The sequence below is a fragment of the Portunus trituberculatus genome, chromosome 2 (assembly GCF_017591435.1).
Source record: "Portunus trituberculatus isolate SZX2019 chromosome 2, ASM1759143v1, whole genome shotgun sequence".
NCBI classification, from domain to species: domain Eukaryota; kingdom Metazoa; phylum Arthropoda; class Malacostraca; order Decapoda; family Portunidae; genus Portunus; species Portunus trituberculatus.
Window position 1 is genome coordinate 13024730 of NC_059256.1, and position 24607 is coordinate 13049336.

The following is a 24607-nucleotide window of genomic DNA, read 5'->3' on the forward strand; positions in this document are numbered from 1 at the left end:
AAAGAAAGAGAAAGGAGTCTAGACCATCTTCAATTGTAAGGCAACAGTCATCTGCTGTCCCAAGTGAAGATGGTGGCGATGATATGTATGATGACCTTGACTCCAGTACAATCACACAGCAGCCAGGCAATGACAAGACACGCGGCACACCTCGCATCTTATTGTCTACCCACCGCAAAACACCACTTTGAAGAGGGAGGGAAAGAGTACCTGCTGCACTTAACCTAATGAGACCTGGCAGCAGATGGGACTGAATAGATGGGTCAAATTTTGAGCCGCAAGTTTATAATTTTGATGAATCAGGAATAAAAGTGCAAACACTCGATATTGCTGTCATGAGAGTGGTGTAGCTCTGTGCATTGAGCCCTGCTTTGCAGAATATCATGCCCTGCTGCAATATTGAGAAGTTTGGATAGTGTAAAGGCGCGGTCACACGAGCAATATTTTCGTCAATAAATTGCCAGAAACACAAACCTGAGTCAAAGTTGTCAATAAATTGACGGTTATCGTGTTGACGGTCCTGCGCGTTATTTATTGCCAAAAAGTTGGTTGAAGCCAGAATGGTGAAAGCCCCACTAGCCAACATTTATTTTACGTTTATTACTTATGTAACCTTTTATTAAATATTTGGGAGGTAAATAAAACAACTAATAGTTGGCAAGAACCGAATATAGAACAGCCAAGAGCTCCTACTCCGTGAAAAAGTAGTAAACAGAGCCAGTCAAAGCAGCCCCGGCCAGTCCACCGTAGTGTCCTGTGTATCCTTGCCTCATCGCCCACAGTAGATTCAATTTTTGAAGTGATGGCTACCAGTACCAAGATTCCATGGACTCGGACTTCTGAGGCTCCTTTGTTGGAGTTGGTGAGACAGAAAAAAATTTTATGGGACCATAAAGATGCACTGTACTCCAAAACAAAGGTGAAACAGGCTGCCTTGGATGCCATTGCCAAGGAACTTGGGGAGGAATATACAGAACTATCTCAACTGAATGGAGGTTAGTATTTTCATTATTTCATCCCAACTATATGAAATGTAAATGTTAATTAGAGTGACTCCAACCCTTTCTCCTTCCCATATATCCACCAAACCCTTCCAACAAGCTTGGGGGATGGAAATATTTTTATTTGTTTATTTATTTATTTTTTTTGGAGGATAAAAAACACCAACTTTTTATAAGGTTCTTTTTATTCCAGAAAACAGTAGAGATAAGAAAAATAATAAGATTCCGACCCGGGTGGAGCCAGCATATTACCCTGGTTAGGTTAGGTTTGGTTTGATCATTTTAAATTAGGTTAGGTTACACTGAAGAATGACCAAAATCCAAAAAGCATTTTTCTGATGCATTTTTTTTTGCCTACAGTTACATTTTTTTTTAATCATTTTTCAACTTAACCTAACCTAAACTGATCTTACCTAACCAGGCTAATATGTTGGCTACACCCGAGTCTGAATCTTGTTATATTTTTATCTCTAATGTTTCCTGGATTAACAAAGAATATGGAAGTTATTATCATTAATATAATTATTACAGATAAATTTGTAGTTTCACCCAATATTTCCTATCTCTATCCACAACCCAAATTCCCCAAGCAAGCTTGGGGGATTTCGAGAAGAGGGTGAGGGAGGCATATATGAGTGATGTATGGACTTAAAATGTAAGGAAATGCCTTTAAAAGTCCAAATTCCCTAATCCTCAAGGAAGCTTGGGAACATAAACTAACCTAACTTAACCTACATATGTAATGCACGGAATTCAGAGCTTACCGTACCTTAAATTGACTTGAGAGGCACCATCTTTGTAAGAAATGTTTCCTAATTGTTATACCTATTTCTATATATCAAAATTTCTTTTTCAGTTGATGTAAGAATAAAGTTATATAACTTGAAGACATACTTCATGAATGTTTACAACAAAATGAAGAATGCTCCCAGTGGTTCAAAAGGATGCCCGGGGAGACCCTGGCAACTATTTGATAGTGCATCTTTCTTGATTGATTCACTAGTGGAAAAAGCACCAACAGTAGCCACATATGTGATACCTCCTGCAGACACAGTAAGTGTGTGTGTGTGTGTGTGTGTGTGTGTGTGTGTGTGTGTGTGTGTGTGTGTGTGTGTGTGTACATATACACAGAGACCTAAGACTAAATAAACAAAAGTAGAAAAATATATATTCATAAATGCAACCAATCTTGACTAAATGATACAGACCTAGGACCTTCTTTAATCAACCTAATCTAAATAAATATATCTTTAGGTATATAATCATGATTCCAGTTGCTTATAACTAACCTGTCAGTATACATTAATTGATACTTTGCGTTGTCAGTACATACAATTTTTGAAATGATATTTAATTTTTATAATTGGTGTCCACTGGAATATAACCTGGACTCTGAACATGAATAGGCAGTGATTAGGTTAGCTGACTGCCTTTGGAATGTTTTTATGTTCAGGTTGTTGCACCTTTGTCTTGTAACAATGCATCACAAGACTTCTTTTTCTTCCGACAGATATTTACAATTGAAGGCGATGGCTGCCTCATAGAAGATCCAGATGTCCAGCCTCTTGGCAGTGAACCATGTGGGAGCTGGAGTCAAGGGTCTAATGAGTGCAGAGGCTTTCCTTGTGGGTCAAGCACCAGTAACACACCTGAGACTGCCAGTCATGAATCATCAGGTGCTTGCAGCCTTTCATTAATGGAAACTCCCCTTAAAAGGAAGAAAGCACACGCACAGGGGTGCAGTGTGAAAAGAAAGGAGGACGAGGACCCAGTTATGGATATCCTTCAAAATATTGGGGGGTATATGGAAAAAAGAAATAAGGTTGATAAAGTGGAGATTGCTATAGGGCACATAGTAGAGACTGCAATTCAATCTTTACCTATTTGAAGCTAAATTGGAATTCATTCCAAGAGTTTTAAATCTCATTAAAGAAATGAAACGTGAAATATCTGCAGGAGAGAATAATTCTATATGATCTGTCTCCATGTTTGCCTGTATCCTTTCTCTCTCTCTCTCTCTCTCTCTCTCTCTCTCTCTCTCTCTCTCTCTCTCTCTCTCTCTCTCTCTCTCTCTCTCTCTCTCTCTCTCTCTCTCTCTCTCTCTCTCTCTCTCTCTCTCTATTAGCTCTGATTGTCAGTCACCTTCCAAGGCATCTTACTTGTTTATATATTTATTTTTTTGTGGATACTAAAAGTTTCAAAGTTACAGTATATATATATATATATATATATATATATATATATATATATAGAGAGAGAGAGAGAGAGAGAGAGAGAGAGAGAGAGAGAGAGAGAGAGAGAGAGAGAGAGAGAGAGAGAGAGAGAGAGAGAGAGAGAGAGAGAGAGAGTCTACCGCCACACAGAGCAGCAGGGACTCTTCCTCCATAAACACAGCGAACGGAGTAGATCGCAGTGCCTCTGTTCGCCCACGAACCTCTCCTCAGACCACTTCAGGAGATTGGAGAAAAAAGAAATCTAAGAGGGAAGTGCAGCAGGACGCGAGGAGGGTGTCCAGCGAAGGACTGAGGACTCACCAGGCCACCAAGCAGACACAAAAGCGAGCCAAGGCAAAAGTGTGTGAGTACTGCTCACGGAAAGGACACACTTCTGCTACTTGCCACGCCAGAACTGACGATTTACGTCAGGAGCGTCTCCTACAGCGGCTTCTTACGGTGGAAAGATACACAGCCACACCCTTCCCACCTGCAGCGCCTCAGCCCGCCCACCCCCTCACTTCATTTCAGTCCTTGCCACAACCTCGCCCACTCCTTCCTCAGCCTGGTATCTGGAATCAGAACCAGGGGCGGCAGTGGACCACTCCTCTTCACCAGTACCAGCAGTCGGCCGCGGACCCTAACCACCACCTCGGACTAGCAGGCCTCGCTCACTACCATCCCTCACCATGGTACAGCCAGCTTGCCCCGCCGCCAACTAAAGGTCGTCTCTAGCAACGTCCGTGGTCTCCGGACTAACCTTGCAGACTTATACCACAACTGTGTGCAACGACACAATGCAGACGTTGTTGTGGTGACCGAGACATGGCTGAACAGTGAGGTGGAGCCCACGTATGGCAGGATGCAGGGCTTCACCCACTGGGTGAGGAGGGACCGACAGGAGCGAACAGGAGGTGGAGTGGCTGTCTGCTTCAAGGAAGGAATGCAGGCCCAGCTACTCGACATAGACACGCCTCCAATGATGGAGATGATGTACTTCCGAGTAATGCTGGCAGACCGCTCAGCCCTCCTGCTGTGTGCCCTGTATCGCCCCCCGCGACAAGGGCCTGACTCACTCCTGTACCTGACTGAGACCTTAGACAACCTGATGATGGCACACAGCTGCAGCCACGTGCTGATTGTGGGGGATCTCAATCACCACCTGGAAAGAGACGCCTACGAGAATCTCCTGGAGGTGCAGGGTCTGACAGATCATGTCACCTTCCCACACATGAACGAGGAGGGACATTAGACCCTGTCATCTCAGACTACCAGGAAGACAAGCTTCAGTGTCATCAGCTGGGGCTCGTGGGCAGCTCTGACCATCACGCTGTACTGACACAGCTGGAAGTGGGCGTGGCTCAGGACGAGGCCACCACCCGCACCATCTGGCTGTGGAACAAAGCAGACTGGGCTTCCCTGCGCCGCGACCTGACCCACACCCCATGGGCCACTCTGCTACAGGGAGGAGCAGAGAGTGAAGCACTTGCACTCACCTCTCACCTTCTCGCCCTCCAGAGACGCCACGTCCCACACAGGGAATACACCACCAGATCGACGGATCAGCCATGGTTTGGCTACCGTTGCCGTGTTGCTGCCGAGGCAAAGTATGCTGCCTGGCTCCGCTACAAGAGGAACCCGACTCGGCGCAACAAGGACCTGCACAGGGCTGCATGCAGGAGGATGGTGGTAACCAGCAAGTGGGCCTTAAAAAAGTGGGAGGAAAGCCTGCGCCGGAAACTGTGTGGCACTGGCGTAGGAAACAAAACTTGGTGGTCTCTTGTTAAGGACAAACAAGGAACTGGCCACCAAGAATCCATCCCTCCCTCAGCAAGCAGGACGGTACTGTCGCCACCAGCAGTAAGGAGAGGGCACAGTTGCTGGCTTCCTTGTTTGCTGGAAAAATGAAGGTCGGGAATCCACAGCAGCCACCGCCTCAGCTGGTCCAGCAATGTGAGAAGACTGTCACCATGGTGGAGGTGACGCATCAGCAGGTGAAGCGATTATTGCGGGGCTGGACACACAGAAAGCCACCGGCCCTGATGACATCAGCCCGCACCTGCTGAAGCGATGCTCCCAGGAACTGGCTGCCCTCTCACCCAAGTCTTCACAACTTGTGTACGGGAAAACGTCTGGCCTTCAGTGTGGAAGGAGGCTCGAGTAGTTCCGTACACAAAAAGCTCCAGGACGGACCCAAAAACTACAGACCCATATCCCTGTTGTCAGTGGTGGGTAAAGTGTTTGAGAGGGTCGTGGCAGAGGTGGTGTGTAGCCATCTCAAGGACAATGCCCTCCTCTCAGACCAACAGTTTGGGTTCAGACCTGGAAGGTCAACCTCCGACCTAATGATGCTTCTCACCAGGCATTGGCAGGACGCCCTCGACGACGGCAAGGACACTATAGTGGTTGCTTTGGACATAGCAGGAGCTTTTGATAAAGTATGGCACAACGGATTACTAGAAAAGCTTCGTGCTAAAGGCATCCAGGGTGGCTTGCTACGACTCTTGGGAAATTACCTGCAGGACAGAAGCCTCAAGGTGGTTGTCAACGGGCAAACATCTGAGTCCCTGCCTGTGGAGGCATCAGTGCCACAGGGTTCAATTCTTGGCCCACTCCTGTGGAATATCTACGTGGATGATCTTCTCCAGCTACTGCCAGGAGTCATGGCCTATGCTGATGACTGCACCCTCTCCTATACCTATCCACGCCAGGACAGTGGGCGGGCTGCTGAGGCCATCAATCAGCAGCTACGAGTGATAAAGGAGTGGGGTGCTCGCTGGCAAGTGACATTCGCGCCGGAGAAGACACAAGCAATGGTTGTCTCTCGGTCCCCAGCCGCCATGGCAGCAATGGCAGGAAAGTTGTCTTTGGCGCTGCTGCTCCCACTCCAAGATGACGTCAAGATACTTGGAGTGGAGGTGGATCGAGGGCTGAGGTTTGACAGGCATGTCAAAACCATTGCCAAGAAAGCCTCTCACAGGATCTCCGCTCTCAGAAGGATCGCCAGTTTCCTCGACAGGAAGGGAGACTGCTGCTGTACAAGGCACAGGTGCGGCCCCACCTTGAATACGCAGCTCTCTCCTGGATGTCCTGTGCCGCCACACACAGAAGGAGACTGGACAGCATCCAACGCCGCGCCATACGGCTAGTAGATGCTGCACTACCACCTCACCCAGAGCCTGAGCGTCCCTTGATTCACTGGAACACCGCAGAGACGTGGCGGCGATCGTAGTGTTCCATAAGGCACAGGTGCAAAGAGTGCCACATCTGGCAGGGCTGCGTCATCCTCTAAGAGTCACCGCACGGAGCACGAGAACGGTGCTCAATGGTGGTGACGCCGTAGAGGTGCCGCGATCCCACGGGTGTCAGCATCAACGCACCTTCGCAGGACGCGTCTCCAGGATGTGGAACTTGTTCACGGCCGCGGTGCCTCACGTCCAGGAGATGAACACTCACAGTGTCAAACTGATGGCACATAAGTGGAGACAGACACTGCCAACTCCTCTGACACTCTTTGTGACGTGACACTCAGTGTAGTGCAGTGCGTGAATAGTGCTAGTGAAGTGAAACGAATAGTGCTCCATTTGCATGCTGACCATCTTGTATATTATCTATTTTTAAGTCTTGTAAATATTGTAGAGAAATAGATTGTAGTACCCTTAGAATAGGTAGCACACGACAGTGCGCCTTTGGGTACATGTTCCTTTGTATTAAGTTTTGTTTAAATAAAAAAAAAAAAAAAAGAGAGAGAGAGAGAGAGAGAGAGAGAGAGAGAGAGACTGTGCCCTTTGCGAGAGAGAGGAACCGGTTGGTGCAAGAAACAAACATACACCACTCTACATGCCTCCAGGCGTACAAAAGAGGCGTGAACGAGTGGCTAAAGTGCTAGTGTGACACCAATAAATGCTGTGATAGTGTGTAACTATATACTATTATTCAATTATCAATTTATGACTCACTTCTGTAAATATTGTGTATTTCTTTTTGTTGCCAAGATAGGCCTGAACTATACCATAGCCTCAGACCTCTGGTATGAACAACACATGTAACCTAGTTTAAATAAAAAAAAAAAAAAAGAGAGAGAGAGAGAGAGAGAGAGAGAGAGAGAGAGAGAGATAGATAGATAGATAGATAGATTTTAATCATTACACCCAAACAAGAAGTTCAATAAAATATCAAGCTGGCCACTATAAAAAAGGATGCTTGAGAAAGATTATTCCATAGTAGTAGTAGCAGTAGCACCAGTACCAACAGCAGCAGCAGCAGTAGCACTAACACCACCAGCACCAGCAGCAGGAACTACACTTGTAAGATATATAATACCAAATTGCCTTCCCCAATCTTACCAATGTACCTCATGAAATCCTGAAAGACATACTTGTTGCTAAATATCGCAGAGTCAGAGTAAGGCGTTCTGCAGGAATAATTGCTTGCCGAATATTTGTGTCTTGCTTTTCAATTAAAGGAGCAACAAGGGCCAGCAGATCTTGAAATTGATGCTTGTTCAATCGAGTTCACTGTGTGAGCGTTGCTTGGTCTTCTTCCGTAGTTATACAAGTAGTCTGAAGGCCACACTCTCTTCTCTCCTCCTTTGAAGCCTCTGACGACTCCAGAGACGCTTGTGTCTCTTTCGTTTCAGCTTGAGCTTTGCTAAGCAAGCCTCTGCCAAACAAAGCACTAAATCGTCCTCCATCTTCAGTGAGCTGAAGCTGGTACTGGGAGTATTTGTTATTGTCAGATACGGCTCGGCTCCAGTGCCGATCAAAACAGTACACCGAAATTGGTGCTACAATTTGGCTAACTTCGTGTGACCAGATTTTAGTTTAAAATTGCTGAAATAAATTATTGTCGAAATAAATTCCCCAAAAATATTGCTCGCGCCTTAACGGTTGGCCGCACTCCTGGGACAAGCTGTCCTGTAGGCTAGCGGACATAACAATATATATATATATATATATATATATATATATATATATATATATATATATATATATATATATATATATATATATATATATTGAATCAACAAAAGCACCACGAACAACAATAATAATAATAATAATAATAATAATAATAATAATAATAATAATAATAATGATAACATTAATAATAAAAATAATAACAATAATAATTATAATATTGATGATGATGATGATAATAATAATAATAATAATAATAATAATAACAATAATAGAAATAATAATGATAATAATAATAATGATATTTATAATAATAATAATAATAATAATAATAATAATAATAATAATAAAATAATAATAATAATAAAATTTTGCGTGACTATAGCTCTATCTAGAGGAAATCGATTGCCAAGACGCAGAGAGGGAAGGTCACGTCAAGAAGAGAATGCAGGGTCACGGCGGGGAGACAGGTCAGTCCAAGGTGGACGATGCGAGAGTGATGGGATCAAGAGTCAGTGAGTGTGTAATTACTTCCTTGATAAGTTATATATTAGTCAATCAGAAAACAGTAAAATCACAAAGCGATGACCATAAGTGGATGACAGATAGATTAAGACACTATATAGGACGGAAGAGATATATGTATATACAGAAGACTAAAGGCAATGTCGCGTGCGAAATCTTCCCTCCATAGAAAAATATCCCCTGGGATCCACACCCCTCTGTTATCTTTGCTCAAACTCGTGGATAGAAGGATCTATGGAGCTCATTTGCTCAAACTCGTGGATAGAAAGGTCTATGGAGCTGATTTGCTCAAACTCGTGAATAGAAGGGTCTATGGAGCGGATTTGCTCAAAGTCGTGGATAGAAGGGTCTATGGAGCGGATTTGCTCAAACTCGTGGATAGAAGGGCCTATGGAGCTGATATCCTAGCCCGAGAAAGCACGATGATCAGTTGTCATTATGAACGTATATAACACATCATCAGTAGTCTTATAATGTATTATTTATCGAATGTGTGAAGCCTCCAAATAGATCCTACAGGCACAGGTCCGCACGACACTGACATACCATCACACACTTTTATTTTTTTAAAATAAATATAGCGAGTTTGACATTTATATTGGTAGGCTAGAAAAAAGGATTATTCTTGCTGCTCCAGGCAAATTTTCACTGAGAAATGTTCATTGTTTACTAGTTTATTGGTCAAAATCGATCAGCCCTTCACCTCCAATGGGACGATGCTCATGTCCGCTCCAAAAATATCTCTTAAATGTCGTGCTTTTTTTAATAATTTCATGACACATACTAATCATGGTAACGCACATCAGTAGAATTAAGTCTCCTACAACTTTACCTGGAAGGAAAACACACACTTACCCCAGACACCTACTGAAACGATAACTTACTCCTAGTGAGATCTAATATCATTAGTTCAGGGGGTGCTGTGAACCTTCCATTAAAGCTAGTTGTGATCTCGCTGAACGTTTTCCATTATGTTTCACAACTCAAGGGGGCAGTCACAGCCTACTCTCTAAAGATAGCTCTCCTTCACACAAAACTACATGCACTTACCACACATACACCCTTCACTTGCAAATCAAAATTTAAAAGAAAAATGGGATCTCAAAGCAACCCCACGGAGTCCCCTTCAGGGGAGGGGACCAAAAATGTTCCCAGGTCGGACGCCTCACTTATTAATTACCTCAAATGCTTTGACACCTCCCTCAACTTTTTCTACATTAACTTCTGCAACATTCGCGGTCTTAGATCTAATTTTTGATCTGTGGAACACCACCTCTCCTCTACTAAACCTATCTTCTTTTCCTCACCGAAACACAGTTGTCTGAGGCAAGTGGCAGTAGCCCCTTCTCTGTTCCCTCCTACTTTCTTTATTCTCATTTTTCATTCCAAAGCTGGATGTTGCGTCTATGTGCGCAACGACTTAACTTGCTGTCGTGCCCATGCTCTTGAGTATTCCGAATTTTCCACCATCTGGATTCAACTTAACACACTCTCAAACTAAATTCATTTGTGCTGTTTATCTTTCCCCTAACTCTTCTGACTATAGTAAATTCTTTGACTACTTAATTTCCAAATTGGAGCACATTCTGTCCTTCTACACCTTCGCTGAGATTTCCATTCTTGGAAATTTCAATGTTCACCACCAGCTTTGGCTTTCCTTTCCCTTCACTGACCATCCTGGTGAACTAGCCTTCAACTATGCTATCTTCCATGATCTAGAGCAACTGGTGCAACACCCTACTCGTATTCCTGACTTTCTTGGAGACACGCCCAACATTTTTTATCTCTTCCTCATCTCTAATCCTTCTGCTTATGCTGTCGCCCTTTCATCTCCGTTGGGCTCCTCCGATCACAATCTCATTTCTGTATTTTGTCCTATTTTTCCAATACCTCCACAGGATCCCCCAAAGTAAAGGTGCCTCTGGCGTTTTGCCTCTGCCAGCTGGGGGGACCTGAGGAGGTATTGTGCTGATTTTCCCTGGAATGATTACTGCTTCCGTGTCAGAGATCCATCTCTTTGTGCTGAACGCATAACAGAGGTGATAGTGTCTGGCATGGAGGCGTACATTCCTCATTCTTTATCTCAACCTAAACCTTCTAAACCTTGGTTTAACTCAGCCTGTTCTCAAGCTATACATGATAGAGGTTGCTCACAAAAGGTACTTGAGCCTGAATCTCATACACTTTATATCATGCCAAGTCTGTTCTTCAACTTGCCAAACAATCTTTCAGAAATACAAAAACATCTCAAATAACTTCACTTCTTCATCATTCCTCCTTTATTTCATCTTACGGACCTGATGGGGTCTCTCCAATTATTCTCAAAAACTGTGCTTCCGTGCTTGCACCTTACCTGGCCAAACTGTTCCAACTTTGTCTATCGACTTCTACCTTTCTTTCCTACTGGAATTTCGCCTACATTCAGCCTGTTCCTAAAAAGGGAGACCGTTCTAACCCCTCAAATTACCGTCCTATATCTTCAATCTCTTGCTTATCTAAAGTTTTTTTAATCTATCCTGAATAGGAATATTCTCAAACATCTGTCACTTCACAATCTTCTGTCTGATCGCCAGTATGAATTCCGTCAAGGTCGCTCTACTGGTGATCTATCTGGCTTTCCTTACTGAATGGTTAATTTTGTAGTGGGTGTACCTTAGCTTTTCAATGTTATTGTAGGTCCCTCAGCTGTCACTTATTATTACTGATCCTTGGCGGATGTATTTTTGTATTAGTGGGAGGACCGTGTCTTTGTCAGCCTCACCCACTGGGCCCACTAGCGGCAGAACGAAATTTTTTGTAAGCTCTCTATCCCCCCAAATAGGCAAACTTGTGATAGTACCCGGCCTCTCTCGTATTTCCGGCGCACGATGAGCGTCTCGTCATTTTATTTTCAACAACCACTCCTGGACCACCAAAAGCTTCCTGATTGTTCAACCAGAAGTCTGTCACCTCACTACAAAATGACCGCCAGTCAACTGAAGTGCGAAACGATGTGTCCAAACACTGGATAACCGTTTTGTGGTCCCAGCGTGAACTTAAACAATGATTAGCAAAGAGAATAACCTTACAGGTGAACGTTCTGTAAAAATGTTCTGTTACGACCGTCTTCCTCCCCAGATGGGAACCGCCTTGTCGTGGTGGGGGGGCATGCGTGCCCCTGTGACCTGGCGAGCGAGGCTAGAGGGGGCTTAGGCCCCTGCTCTGCCCTTTCGAGGGGGAGAGGGCTACCCATGCTAGTAAGGTCGCCAGTGAGGGGCCAGACTAAATGGTTCCTACGTAGGCTGCCAGAGGACCAGCGGAGCCATCCGCTGGAAGGATCGCCCAGGGGCTGTCCTGTGCTGGATGGTTGGGTGTCCAGGCTGGGATGCTTTGGGAAGAGGGGTCTCAGCTCTGTCGTGGTCAAACTCTCGTATCATGTGGGACCTTTTTTTAAAACGACTGGTCCGCATGGGGACGAGGTACCCCGTCCACGGCAGCCAGCGCTCCCTCCCATTGTAGTCCCAGTAGGTGGTTTCCCTTGCCCTTGGAGCCAATCTTTTGTGTAGCTGTTTTTTATGGGAAACACAAAAAACATTTAGGTTCTCGTGAGGTGGCTGAACTGGCCCGCGAGACGTCATCTTCAGGTCTGAGTGGAAAGGAGGATTCCCCTCCACAAGAGCCTCCCGCAGCAGTCTCCTGTTCTGGGAGTTCTTCTGAGTGACGTATTTCTGCTGCATATGACCCCCTTGTGATGGTAAATGTTAACCCATCATTTTCTTATCACGCCTTGCACTCACTTCTCAAGGTGTATGGCACTGTTCTTCGCATTCGACTTGTTTACGATAAGGACTTTCCGTTTAATCGCTGCTATGTAACGTTTCTGTCATGCGATGAAGCCCGTTTGGCAGTAGAACATGTATCATCACTGCCCCTTTTGCTGGCTCTGGTTTTAAGACAGAACTTCACTCTCGCAATATTTCGGACAGTGACACGGACTACATCCCAAATCTTTTTGACAACAATTCAGAGAATTCAGTTCCTAAAGTCCGCCAGATCCCGCCTCCACGTTGGTTTGTGGCCTACTACAGAAATGGGCGCGGGAATTTCATCCACGCCTCCCGGTACTTGTCCAAAGAGATCGGCACGATTCCTGAGGGAAACCTCAAGAAATACGAGAAGGGGTGCTCGTACGACTTCACGCAGGCAAGGATGTTGCAACATCTCCCCTGCCCTAATGACAGCATGTTTGAGACTATTAAGGCACATCCCACCTTTAATTACAGTAAAGGTTGTGTGTACAGTCAGGATCTCTATGATTTTCCCGAGGAGGAAATACTGGCTATGTTTCCTAACTCAGTCCAGAAGGTTACTAAGATGAGGAACTCCTCCAACATGGTCCTTCTCACCTTTTTTGGGTCCACCCTCCCTGACCGTGTTAATGTCGAACCTATTAATCTTAGGGTGAGGCACTTTGTTTCTCGTCCTCCTCAGTGTTTCTCATGCTATGGGTACGGTCACGGCAAAAGTACGTACGTGTAAGGAAGCTTCCCGATGTGGTAATTCCTCTGCACTAGACTCACATACTGAGGAGCATTGCAATGTTGCAGCTTATCGTTTCCATTGCCGTGATGCTCATCAGGTACGTTCCAGACAATGTCCTAGGTATCGCCTGGAGCAGGACATTCTACAGCTTGCTAACACTCAGTTCATCAGCCTCGGTAGCGCCCGCCGTGAACTCCTGTACCGCCAGAAGGCCGGTATTGATGCGACATCTTATGCTTCATTGGCTGCACGCACTTCAGTTGAGTCTGCCGGTCCAAAGACAACCCTTTCTGTTACCTCTCGCTCTGTTGGGGCGGGTGGTCCTGTTCACTTGGCCAATAGGTTTGCCCTTTTGACTGATGACTCAGTTGAGTCACCTGCAAGAAGCGACGAGAATAATACGGACTTGACCAAACTAACCCATGTAGTGGATGTCCATTTGCCTCCTGCATCGCCTAAGCTTTTGAAGAGCATGACCAAACAGCACCGTGGCTCCGCGGAGTCGTTAGATTTAGCTCAGCCTAAGCAGTCTAAGGTTTCTACCGGTGCACATAATCGTGAGTCCTCCAGGGACCACTCTACTAGGATAGCTCCAGTAGTTTCTGTTCAGCCTCCTGTGACACCCTCTGTCTCAGATCGGGCTTCTTGTGATGAGGACGATCTTTGCATGGAGACATCCGATGATATTATCACAGCCGTCCGTCGTGGACCCACTGTATTGGAAAGTGCAGTCCTGCCTGATCCTCGTCCTCCGAGGACCGGTAGGAGTGATGATAGTTCGCATCACTCACCGGTAGGCCGAAAGGCTTCGGTCCAACGACCCGGTACATCTCAACTCCCGGTGTCTTCTCGTCGGTTGATTATTTCTAGTTAGGTGAGTCACGGGCAGCCCATTGAAAAGGTTCGCCCGTCTACTGTACCTAAATAGTCTTCAAGCTTCTACACCCCTCCAGATGGGAACCGCCTTGTCGTGGTGGGGGGCTTGCATGCCCCTGTGACCTGGCGAGCTAGGCTAGAGGGGGCTTAGGCCCCTGCTCTGCCCTTTCGAGGGGGAGAGGGCTACCCATGCTAGTAAGGTCGCCAGTGAGGGGCCAGACTAAATGGTTCCTACGTAGGCTGCCAGTGGACCAGCGGAGCCAGCCGCTGGAAGGATCGCCCAATAGGGGCCGTCCTGTGCTGGATGGTTGGGTGTCCAGGCTGGGATGCTTTGGGAGGGGAGTCTCAGCTCTGTCGTGGACAAACATTCGTATCATGTGGGGCCTGTTCTTAAAACGACTGGTCCGCATGGGGACGAGGTACCCCGTCCACGGCAGCCAGCGCTCCCTCCCGTTGTTGTCCCAGTAGGTGGTTCCTCATGCTCCTGGAGCCGTTTTTTGTGTAACTTTATATATATGGTGAAACACAAAAACTGTCAGGTTCTCATGAGGTGGCTGACCTGGCCTGCGAGACGTCATCTTCAGGTCTAAGTGGGAAGGAGGACTCCCCTCCACAAGATCCTCCCGCAGCAGTCTCCTGTTCTGGGAGTTCTTCTGAGGTACGTATTTCTGCTGCATATGACTCCCTTGTGATGGTAAATGTTAACCCATCATTTTCTTATCACGCCTTGCACTCACTTCTCAAGGTGTATGGTACGGTTCTTCGCATTCGACTTGTTTACGATAAGGACTTTTCGTCTAATCATTGCTATGTAACGTTTCTGTCATGCGATGAAGCCCGTTTGGCAGTAGAACATGTAGCATCACTGCCCCTTTTGCTGGCTCTGGTTTTAAGACAGAACTTCTCCACTCTCGCAATATTTCGGACTGTGAAACGGACTACATCCTAAATCTTTTTGACAACCATTCAGAAAATTCAGTTCCTGAAGTTCGCCAGATCCCGCCTCCACGTTGGTTTGTGGCCTACTACAGAAATGGGCGCGGGAATTTCATACACGCCTCCCGGTACTTGTCCAAAGAGATCGGCACTATTCCTGAGGGAAACCTCAAGAAATACGGGAAAGGGGTGCTCGTGCGAGCAAAAGACTTCACGCAGGCAAGGATGTTGCAACATCTTCCCTGCCCTAATGACAGCATGTTTGAGACTATTAAGGCACATCCCACCTTTAATTACAGTAAAGGTTGTGTGTACAGTCAGGATCTTTACGAATTTCCTGAAGAGGAAATACTGGGTATGTGTCCTAACTCAGTCCAGAAGGTGACAAAGATGAAGAATTCTACCAACATGGTCCTTCTCACCTTCTTTGGTTCCACCCTCCCAGACCGTGTTCATATCGGTCCTATCAACCTTAGGGTTAGGTGCTTTGTTTCTCGCCCTCTTCAGTGTTTCTCTTGCTATTGGTACGGTCACGGCAAGGGCTCCTGTAGGGAAGATTCTCGATGTGGTAATTGCTCGGCACTAGATTCACAGTCTGAGGAGCATTGCAATGCTACTGCTTACTGTTTCCATTGCCGTGATGCTCACCAGGTACGTTCCAGGCAATACCCCAGGTATCGCCTGGAGCAGGACATTTTACAGCTTGCTAACTCGCAGCTCATCAGCCTTGGTAGTGCTCGCTGCGAACTCCTGTACCGCCAGAAGAACGGTACTGGTCCGACATCCTATGCTTCTTTGGCCGCTCGCTCTTCAGTTCAGTCTGCCGGTCCGAAGACCACTCCTGCTACCTCTCGCTCTGTTGGGGCGGGTGGTCCTGTTTATCTGGCTAACAGGTTTGCTATTTTGTCTGATGATTCGGTTGAGTCATCTCTTAGAAGTGACGAGAAAAATACGGACTTGACCAAAGTCACCCATGTAGTAGATGTCCATTTACCATCTGTATCTCCTAAGCCTTTCAAGGGTCTAACTAAGCGGCACCGCGGCTCTGCGGAGTCGTTAGATTTGGCTCAGCATAAGCAGTCTAAGTTTTCTCCCGGTGCACATAATCGTGAGTCCTCCAGGGACCGCTCTGCTAGGGTAGCTCCAGTAGTTTCTGTCCAGCCATCTGTGACGCCCTCCGTCTCAGATCGGGCTTCTTATGATGAGGACGGTCTGAGCATGGAGACGTCCGATGATATTGTCACAGCCGTCCCTCGTGGAACCACTGTATCGGAAAGTGCAGTCCTGCGTGATCCTCGTCCTCCGAGGACCAGTAAAAGTGATGATAGTTCGCATTACCTACCGATAAGCCGAAAGGCTGCGGTCCAACGACCCGGCACATCTCAACTCCCGGTGTCTTCTCGTCGTTTGATTATTTCTAGTCAGGTCAGTCACGGGCAGCCTCAAAAGGCTCGCTCGTCCACTGCACCCAAATAGTCGTCTTCAAGCTTCTACAGTGGAACTATAGAGGCCTTCGCGCCTCGTGGGGGGAACTCCGAGCTTTGCTGTCGGAGTTTTCTCCAGCCTAATTCTTTCCTCGATTTTATTTGGCGAGTCCTACCGGATTTACACGGAAGTGACCACTTTCCGATTTTATTGGAATCTGTGAACTCTGAGCCACAGTCCCGGCCCCCACGCTGGGTTTTAGACAAGGCAGATTGGCGTCGATTCACAGACCTTATCTCTTTTATCCGTCCGCTGGCTGACTTTTCTACTTGTGATGAGGCTGTTGATTATTTTACCGATTTTTAAATTTCTTTACCGCTTCAGACAATCCCTAGGACGTCAGGTCGCTTTACTAAGCGTCCCGTTTTTTGATGGAACGCAGCATGCACTGCAGCGGTGAAAGAGAAACGGGCAGTTTTCTCTCGTCTCTGGCGACATCGTGGGGACCCGCAGTGCCTGGAAGCTTTTCGGCGCTGCCGAGCTCGGGCCCGCCGCGTTTTGAAAGAGGCACAAAGAGCCTCGTGGAAAGCCTATGTCTCTTCCATAAACGTCCGCATCCCTCTTACGGATGTCTTAAAAAAAGTCAGCCGAATTGCTGGGAAGTATTCTGCTCCTTCCCCACCAATTTTGTTGTCTGCTGGGCGAACGGTGGCAGACCCTAGGAATGTCGCTGACCTCTTCGCGGAGCACTTTGCCAGTGTTTCCCAGAGGCATCCTGCAGCTCCGGGCGCACGTCACCGCCAGAGAATGGAATCTCTCGGCATAAACTTTTCTTCCGCTGGAGGAGAGTCTTATAATGTCCCTTTCTCTGCTTCCGAGTTGCGGACTGCTTTGTCCCAGTGTCACGACTCTTCTCCTGGGCAAGATGATATACCTTATGCCTTCTTTCGCCACATGTCTGACACTGCTTTTAACTTTCTTTTAAATCTTTATAATATGATTTGGCATACCGGTGACTTTCCATCTTCTTGGGCTGTGGCAGTGGTTCTCCTATTTCCGAAGCCTGGGAAAGATAATCTCCAGGCTACGAACTACCGTCCTATATCTTTGACATCCTGCATTTGTAAAGTTTTAGAAAAGATGGTAAATGTAAGACTCATGTGGTACTTGGAGAGGGGGGAAGTACTTGTCATCGGTACAGTACGGCTTCCGAAAGATGAGGTCTACTACTGATGCCCTTTTATCCCTAGAGTCTTCCATTTGTGAGGCCTTCGCTAATCACCACCATCAAGTAACAGTCTTTTTTGACCTGGAGAAGGCCTACGACACGGCTTGGTGTCATATCATTTTACAGTCTTTGTTTAATTTTGGCCTTCGTGGCCATCTTCCTCTTTTTATCCAACAGTTTTTATCCAGACGTTTTTTACGGGTTCGAGTGGGGAGTGTTCTATCTGTGGATACTGCTCTAAATGACAGCGTTCCACAGGGAAGTATTCTTAGTGTTACATTATTTACAGTCGCCATAAATGGTGTGATTGATACTCTCCCAGATGGCATTCACAGATTCTTATATGTTGATGATTTATGTATTTCTTTTGGTGTTGCTAGGATGTCACTGATTGAGCGCAAGCTCCAACTGGCGATCAATAGGGTGTCCAGTTGGGCCAACATGAACGGTTTTCGATTCTCCACCTGGAAGACCGTAGCTATGCATTTCTGTCGCAACCGTGGTGTCCATCCAGACCCTGATTTATACCTCGCCAATAGACGCCTCTCATGCGTGGAGGCGTCTCGATATCTTGGCCTTTTATTTGACAACCGTCTCACCTGGGTTTCCCATTTCCGTTCTCATATGGCGGCTTGTCGGCAGGCATTATCCCTTCTTCGGGTTTTAAGTCACACCTCTTGGGGTGCGGACAGGTACACGTTGCTGCTGCTTCACCGTACACTCATACTTCCGAAGCTGGAATACGGCTGTGAGATCTACTTATCCGCAACGAATGCACGACTACGCACGCTTGACCCCGTGAATCATGCTGGGGTCCGCTTGGCTACGGGTGCATTTCGGACATCTCCAATACCTAGCCTTTTAGTGGATGCTGGTTTCTGGCCGCTCGACCTCCGGCGCCAGTCTTCGATGCTCCGGTGTTGGTTTCGCACCCACCGTCTTCCCGATTCTTTCCCTTGTCTGTCAATGTTGCGGGACTCGCGTTCGCAGGCAAATGTCACTCGACCGAGTCTCCCTAAACCTTTTAGCCTTAGAGTTGCAAATCTCATGGCGGAGTTATCTATCGACCCCACTCTTGTGTACTTTTTCCGGCTCCCACGAGTCGGTTATTGGCAGCTTCCTGTTATCTCATTATGCCCTGCCATGGATGGCAAGAAGGATGTTCTGCCAGCTCTGTCCCACACACGGTTTTTAGAACACTTTTTTATGTATTCTGATGATATCCCTGTTTTTACTGATGGCTCCAAATCCGACGCAGGTGTTGGATTTAGTGTGATTTTCTCCTATTTTTATCGGTCTGGCAGCCTTCCCTCAGTGGCATCTGTTTTTACTGCGGAGCTGTCTGCCATAGTCCTAGCTTTACAAATAATTTTTACTCTACCGGTTTCGTCTTTTACAATTTTAGTGACCCTTTGGTTTTATCAGCCTTGGAGTGGCTATACCTTCTTACACAACGAGGATATCGTGTTGGGTTCTGTTGGGTCCCTGGTCACGTTGGTGTTCCAGGGAATGAACACGGAGATCGCCTCGCTAAAGAGGCAGTAAGTCGCGCTCCATCTCCTGCCTCTGTTCCGTTTCCAGATGTCTTTCCTCTAATTCGTGAGGCAGTTGCAGCAATTTGGCAGAGGAGATGGCTGACGGAGGTCGCAACCTCGAAAATGGGAGAGATCACTACTTCCTCTAGTCCTCACTGGACATACACCCATGTTCGGGATCGACGTTTACAGACTTTATTGGCGCGACTGCGTATAGGTCACACGTACCTTACACAAAGGTACCTGTTGACCAGGGACCCTCAACCTTACTGTGATGACTGCCTGGTGCCGCTTACCGTGCGGCACCTATTGGTAGAGTGCCCTAGTTTGATAGAGTTACGACACCGCTACCTCTACCGCTGTCGCAGTAGAGATAGCGGTGTCTATTATATCTCAAAGGTCCTTGGACCAGAGTGCCTGGCCCAGGGCCATGATGTTTTTCGTTTTTTTGGGAGAAGCTGGCCTTCTCCCAAAGCTGTGAAATTTATTTGATTATATTATATGTATTTTAATGTTTTTTTATTACTTTTATTGTATACTGTATTTTAGTTAGTTTTGATTTCAGAATTTTACTTTGTTTTTGTGCGCATCCTGCAGCCCCTGGCGCACGTTACCGCCAGAGAATGGAATCTCTCCTCTACAGGGGAGTCCTATAATGTCCCCTTCTCTGCCTCCGAGTTACGGTCTGCTTTGTCCCAGTGTCATGACTCTTCTCCTGGTCCAGACGACATTCCTTATGCTTTTTTTGCGTCACATGTCTGACCGTGCTTTTAACTTTTTATTAAATGTATATAATATGATTTGGCATACCGTTGATTTTCCACCTTCTTGGGCTGTGGCAGTGGTTCTCCTATTTCCGAACCCTGGGAAAGATCATCTCCAGTCTACGAATTACCGTCCTGTATCTTTGACGTCTTCTATTTGTAAAGTGTTAGAAAAGATGGTAAATGTAAGCCTCATGTGGTACTTGGAGAGGGGGAAGTACTTGCCATCGGTACAGTACGGCTTCCGAAAGATGAGGTCTACTACTGATGCTCTTTTATCCCTAGAGTCTTCTATTTTTGAGGCCTGTGCTAATCAGCACCACCAGGTTACTGTATTTTTTGACCTGGAGAAGGCCTACGACACAGCTTGGTGTCACGGGATTTTACGTTCCTTGTTTAATTTGGGTCTCCGTGGCCACCTTCCCATTTTTATCCAGCAGTTTTTATTCAGACGTTTTTTACGGGTTCGAGCAGTGCTACTGCTCTAAATGACGGTGTCCCACAGTGAAGTATTCTTAGTGTTATACTATTTCCAGCCGCAATAAATGGTGTTATACTAGATACTCTACCAGATCGCGTTCACAGCTCTTTATATGTGGATGACTTGTGCATCTCCTTTGCTGCTGCTAGGATGTCACTAATTGAGCGAAAGCTTCAACTGGCAATCAATCGTGTCCAGTTGGGCCAACATAAATGGTTTTCGATTCTCCACCTCAAAGACCGTGTCTATGCATTTTTGTCGTAATCGTGGTGTTCCATCCAGATCCCGATTTATATTTAGCCAATAGACGCATCTCATGTGTGGAGGCCACTCGATATCTTGGCCTCTTGTTTGACAACCGTCTTACTTGGGTTCCCATTTCCGTTCTCTTAAAGCGTCTTGCAGGACGGCACTATCCCTTCTTCGGGTTTTAAGTCACACCTCTTGGGGTGCGGACAGGGACACGTTGCTGCTGCTTCACCGTACACTCATACTTCCAAGCTGGAATACGGCTGTGAGATCTACTCATCCGCAACGGATGCACGACTACGCACGCTTGACCCGTGCATCATGCTGGGGTCCGCTTGGCTACGGGTGCATTTCGGACATCTCCAATATCTAGCCTTCTAGTGGATGCTGGTTTCTGGCCGCTCGACCTCCGGCGCCAGTCTTCGATGCTCCGGTGTTGGTTTCGCACCCACCGTCTTCCTGATTCTGTCCCTTGTCTGTCAATGTTGCGGGACTCGCGTTCGCAGGCAAATGTCACTCGACCGAGTCTCCCTAAACCTTTTGGCCTTAGAGTTGCAAATCTCATGGCGGAGTTATCTATCGACCCCACTCCTGTGTACTCTTTCCGGCTCCCACGAGTTGGTTATTGGCAGCTTCCGGTTGTTTCATTATGCCCTCCTGCCATGGATGGCAAGAAGGATTTTCCGCCAGCTCTGTCCCACTCACGGTTTTTAGAACACTTTTTAACTCATTCTGATGATATTCCCGTTTTTACTGATGGTTCCAAATCCGACGCAGGCGTTGGGTTTAGTGTGGTTTTCCCTTTTTTTATCGGTGTGGCAGCCTTCCTTCAGTGGCATCCGTCTTTACTGCGGAGCTGTCTGCCATAGTCCTAGCTTTACAGATAATTTTACTCTCCCGGTTTCGTCTTTTACAATTTTTAGTGACTGTCGCAGTGCTCTTACTGCTCTTTCTTGCACTATCTCCTTAACCCATTGGTTTTATCAGCCCTAGAGTGGCTATACCTACTTACCAGAAGAGGATATCGTGTTGGGTTCTGTTGGGTCCCTGGTCACGTTGGTGTTCAGGAATGAACACGCAGAACCCTCTCTAAAGAGGCAGCAAGTCGCGCTCCATCTCCTGCCCCTGTTCCGTTTCGAGATGTATTTCCTGTAATTCGTGAGGCAGTTGCAGCAATTTGGCAGAGGAGATGGCTAACGGGGTCGCAACTTCAAAAATGGGAGAGCTCACTACTTCCTCAATCCCTCAGTGGACATACACCCATATACGGGATCGCCGAGCACAGACTTTATTGGCGCGACTGCGTATAGGTCACACGTACCTTACAAATAAGTTCCTGTTGACCAGGGACCCTCAACCTTACTGTGATGACTGCTTGGTGCCGCTAACGGTTCGGCACCTCCTAGTGGAGTGCCCTAGTTTGACTGACTGAAGACACCGCTACCTCTACTGCTGTCGCAGTAGAGATAGCGGTGTCTATTATATCTCAAAGGTCCTTGGACCAGAGTGCCTGGCCCAGGGCCATGATGTTTTCGTTTTTGAGAAGCTGGCCTTCTCCCAAAGCTGTAATTTTATTTGATTATATTATATGTATTTTAATGTTTTATTACTTTTATTGTATACTGTATTTTAGTTAGTTTTGATTTCAGAATTTTACTTTGTTTTTAGTTTTGTAGTTTTTATTTTTTTTATTTATTTTTTTAATTTTTTTTCGATGTCTTTTTAATTTTACGATGTCTTTTTAACATTTCGTAGCGGCGCCAAATGACCGCTGATGTTGCGGCGCCTTATTTTAACACCCTTCCCCCTCGGACAAAGGCCTGTGAATCGACGCCACAGACTCAGACCACACTGGGGTGCCTGAAGGCTTGTACCTGTGACCGCCGCTCCACTCCCCTCATATCTCTGGCTGAGTATCTTATTCCTTATTTCTCTGATTGTAGGGATTCTGGTTCTACTTGGCACTTATTTAAGTCACTGTGTTAAGTGACGTGTGAATATTCTGGGTGTTTTGGGTGCTTACCCGGTATTTTTGGTGATTTATCTTTGTGTGGCGTAGAGGGACGCCAGGGATGACGGCCATGTTGTGAATTCGTATAGCCAAGAGAGATTTTGGGTGTTTATTGTGGTTGTATTACCTAACAATCATATTATTTGTGGTGATTTACTCATTATTGTGTGTAACAGCCAGAGGGGAGGGAAAGTGTGTGGTGAATTTATATACTTATTGCCCCTAATAAGTGTTGAACTTATTTATTTATTTTTGTGATCTCAGTATTATGCTCTTTTCACCCTTAAGCAGCTTATTTATTATATTTCTTGGTGCTAATGAGTTATTTTTTTTGTTGTGTATGTGGTATTGAGCTGCAGGTGTGTTGACACCCCACGGATGACTTATTTCAGTATTGAGCAGTTAGGTTAAACTTATTTACCTGATTTATTATATTTTTAGATTCTATATTTTTGTGAGTCCTATTATTTTTTTCTATTTGGATGTGATTATCATACTTTTAACTATTCACGGGCCTTAAGTTTAATTTTGTTGTTGATAAGTTAACTTTGCTTATTTTTGTTAATAAATTAGTTAAAGATTTAAATTATTTCTCTTAACCTTTCCTTATTATTAGTTTTTCAGTTCTGTTACACCCTTGAACACCCTTTTGCGTTAAGAACCGTTGCATTGAGGCCAAGTCACACTTGACTACTTATCTTAATTTTTGTATTTATTAAGAGTGATTAACCTAATCAGTGACTGGTGTCCACAGCTCCTTGGGGGACACTAGGTCATAACAGTTCCTTTACAATCACTTGATGTGTATGTACAGTGCTTCCTTTTCTTACTTTTGGGAATGTAGGAAGTGCCAGTGCACCTCCAAGTCTTTTGTCTTTGTATACTGTATACAGTATTTTTTTGCACATAGAGCACTCAACCGCACTTGGAAAAACACTGTGCTCCCTTAGGAAGTGTACACTTTTCTCTTCGTTTTTTAAAGAATCGGTGAATAGCACGGATATAATGGACGCTGCACCCAACACACGGTGACATCTTCCTAAGACTGATTCGAATATTTCAAATTGAACCACTCCTCTCGCCACACGTTGAAATACGACAATATGATTGGCTGAATTAATCTTTTTATTTATTTTTTTTATTTATTTTTTTTTCTATTGTTTACTGATTTCATGTTGAAACAAAAGAACCAATCACCGTCATAATATATCGCGCTTGCGCAGATTATGCACCATACGCACACATGAACGCACACATCAAAACGGCGTTCCACAGTGCCCGCCTGTTCATCCCATATGGTGGTACGTCGCCTCCCGCCATTGATATAGCACTGAGTTTAATCTTGAAAAAAGTGAATAAATAAAAATTTACGACGGGTTTGTATGATTTCAAGTTGATCAGAAGAACAACAAGGTCTTTAAGACGAGAAGGGTCACGAAAGCCAACTTGCTGTTCATGCTAAAGTAAAATAATAACAAATCTTCAGCTACATATCGGAAAAGATAGAAAAAAAAATCACTGAAAAACTATTGTTTACTACTTTAGTAAGCGTTTGTCGTGAACGCATTTGTGTGCCCTTAAATCTTAGTGAAGTTCCCATCAAGGTTAAAAAAAAAATGTTTTCTTAATAGCATTGACTAAACTAAACCTAAGAAATTCGGAAAAAAAAAAATCGGAAAATATTTTTTTTTCTTCAGGTGACGAATTTAAAATGCTGATGGACGCATTTTCGTTCCTTTAAAGATGGGTTTTAAATATAAAGCGACGACTTTAGATGACCAGGTCTTTTCCTGTCAGATTAGCACGTAAACTTGACGGAAATGTCATAAAATGAAAAATGATGATTAGAAGCATTACCCCCTCGAGATACCTCTACCTGTATATATATTCGTAATGATGTTTTCCATGCCCTTGCTGGCCTAA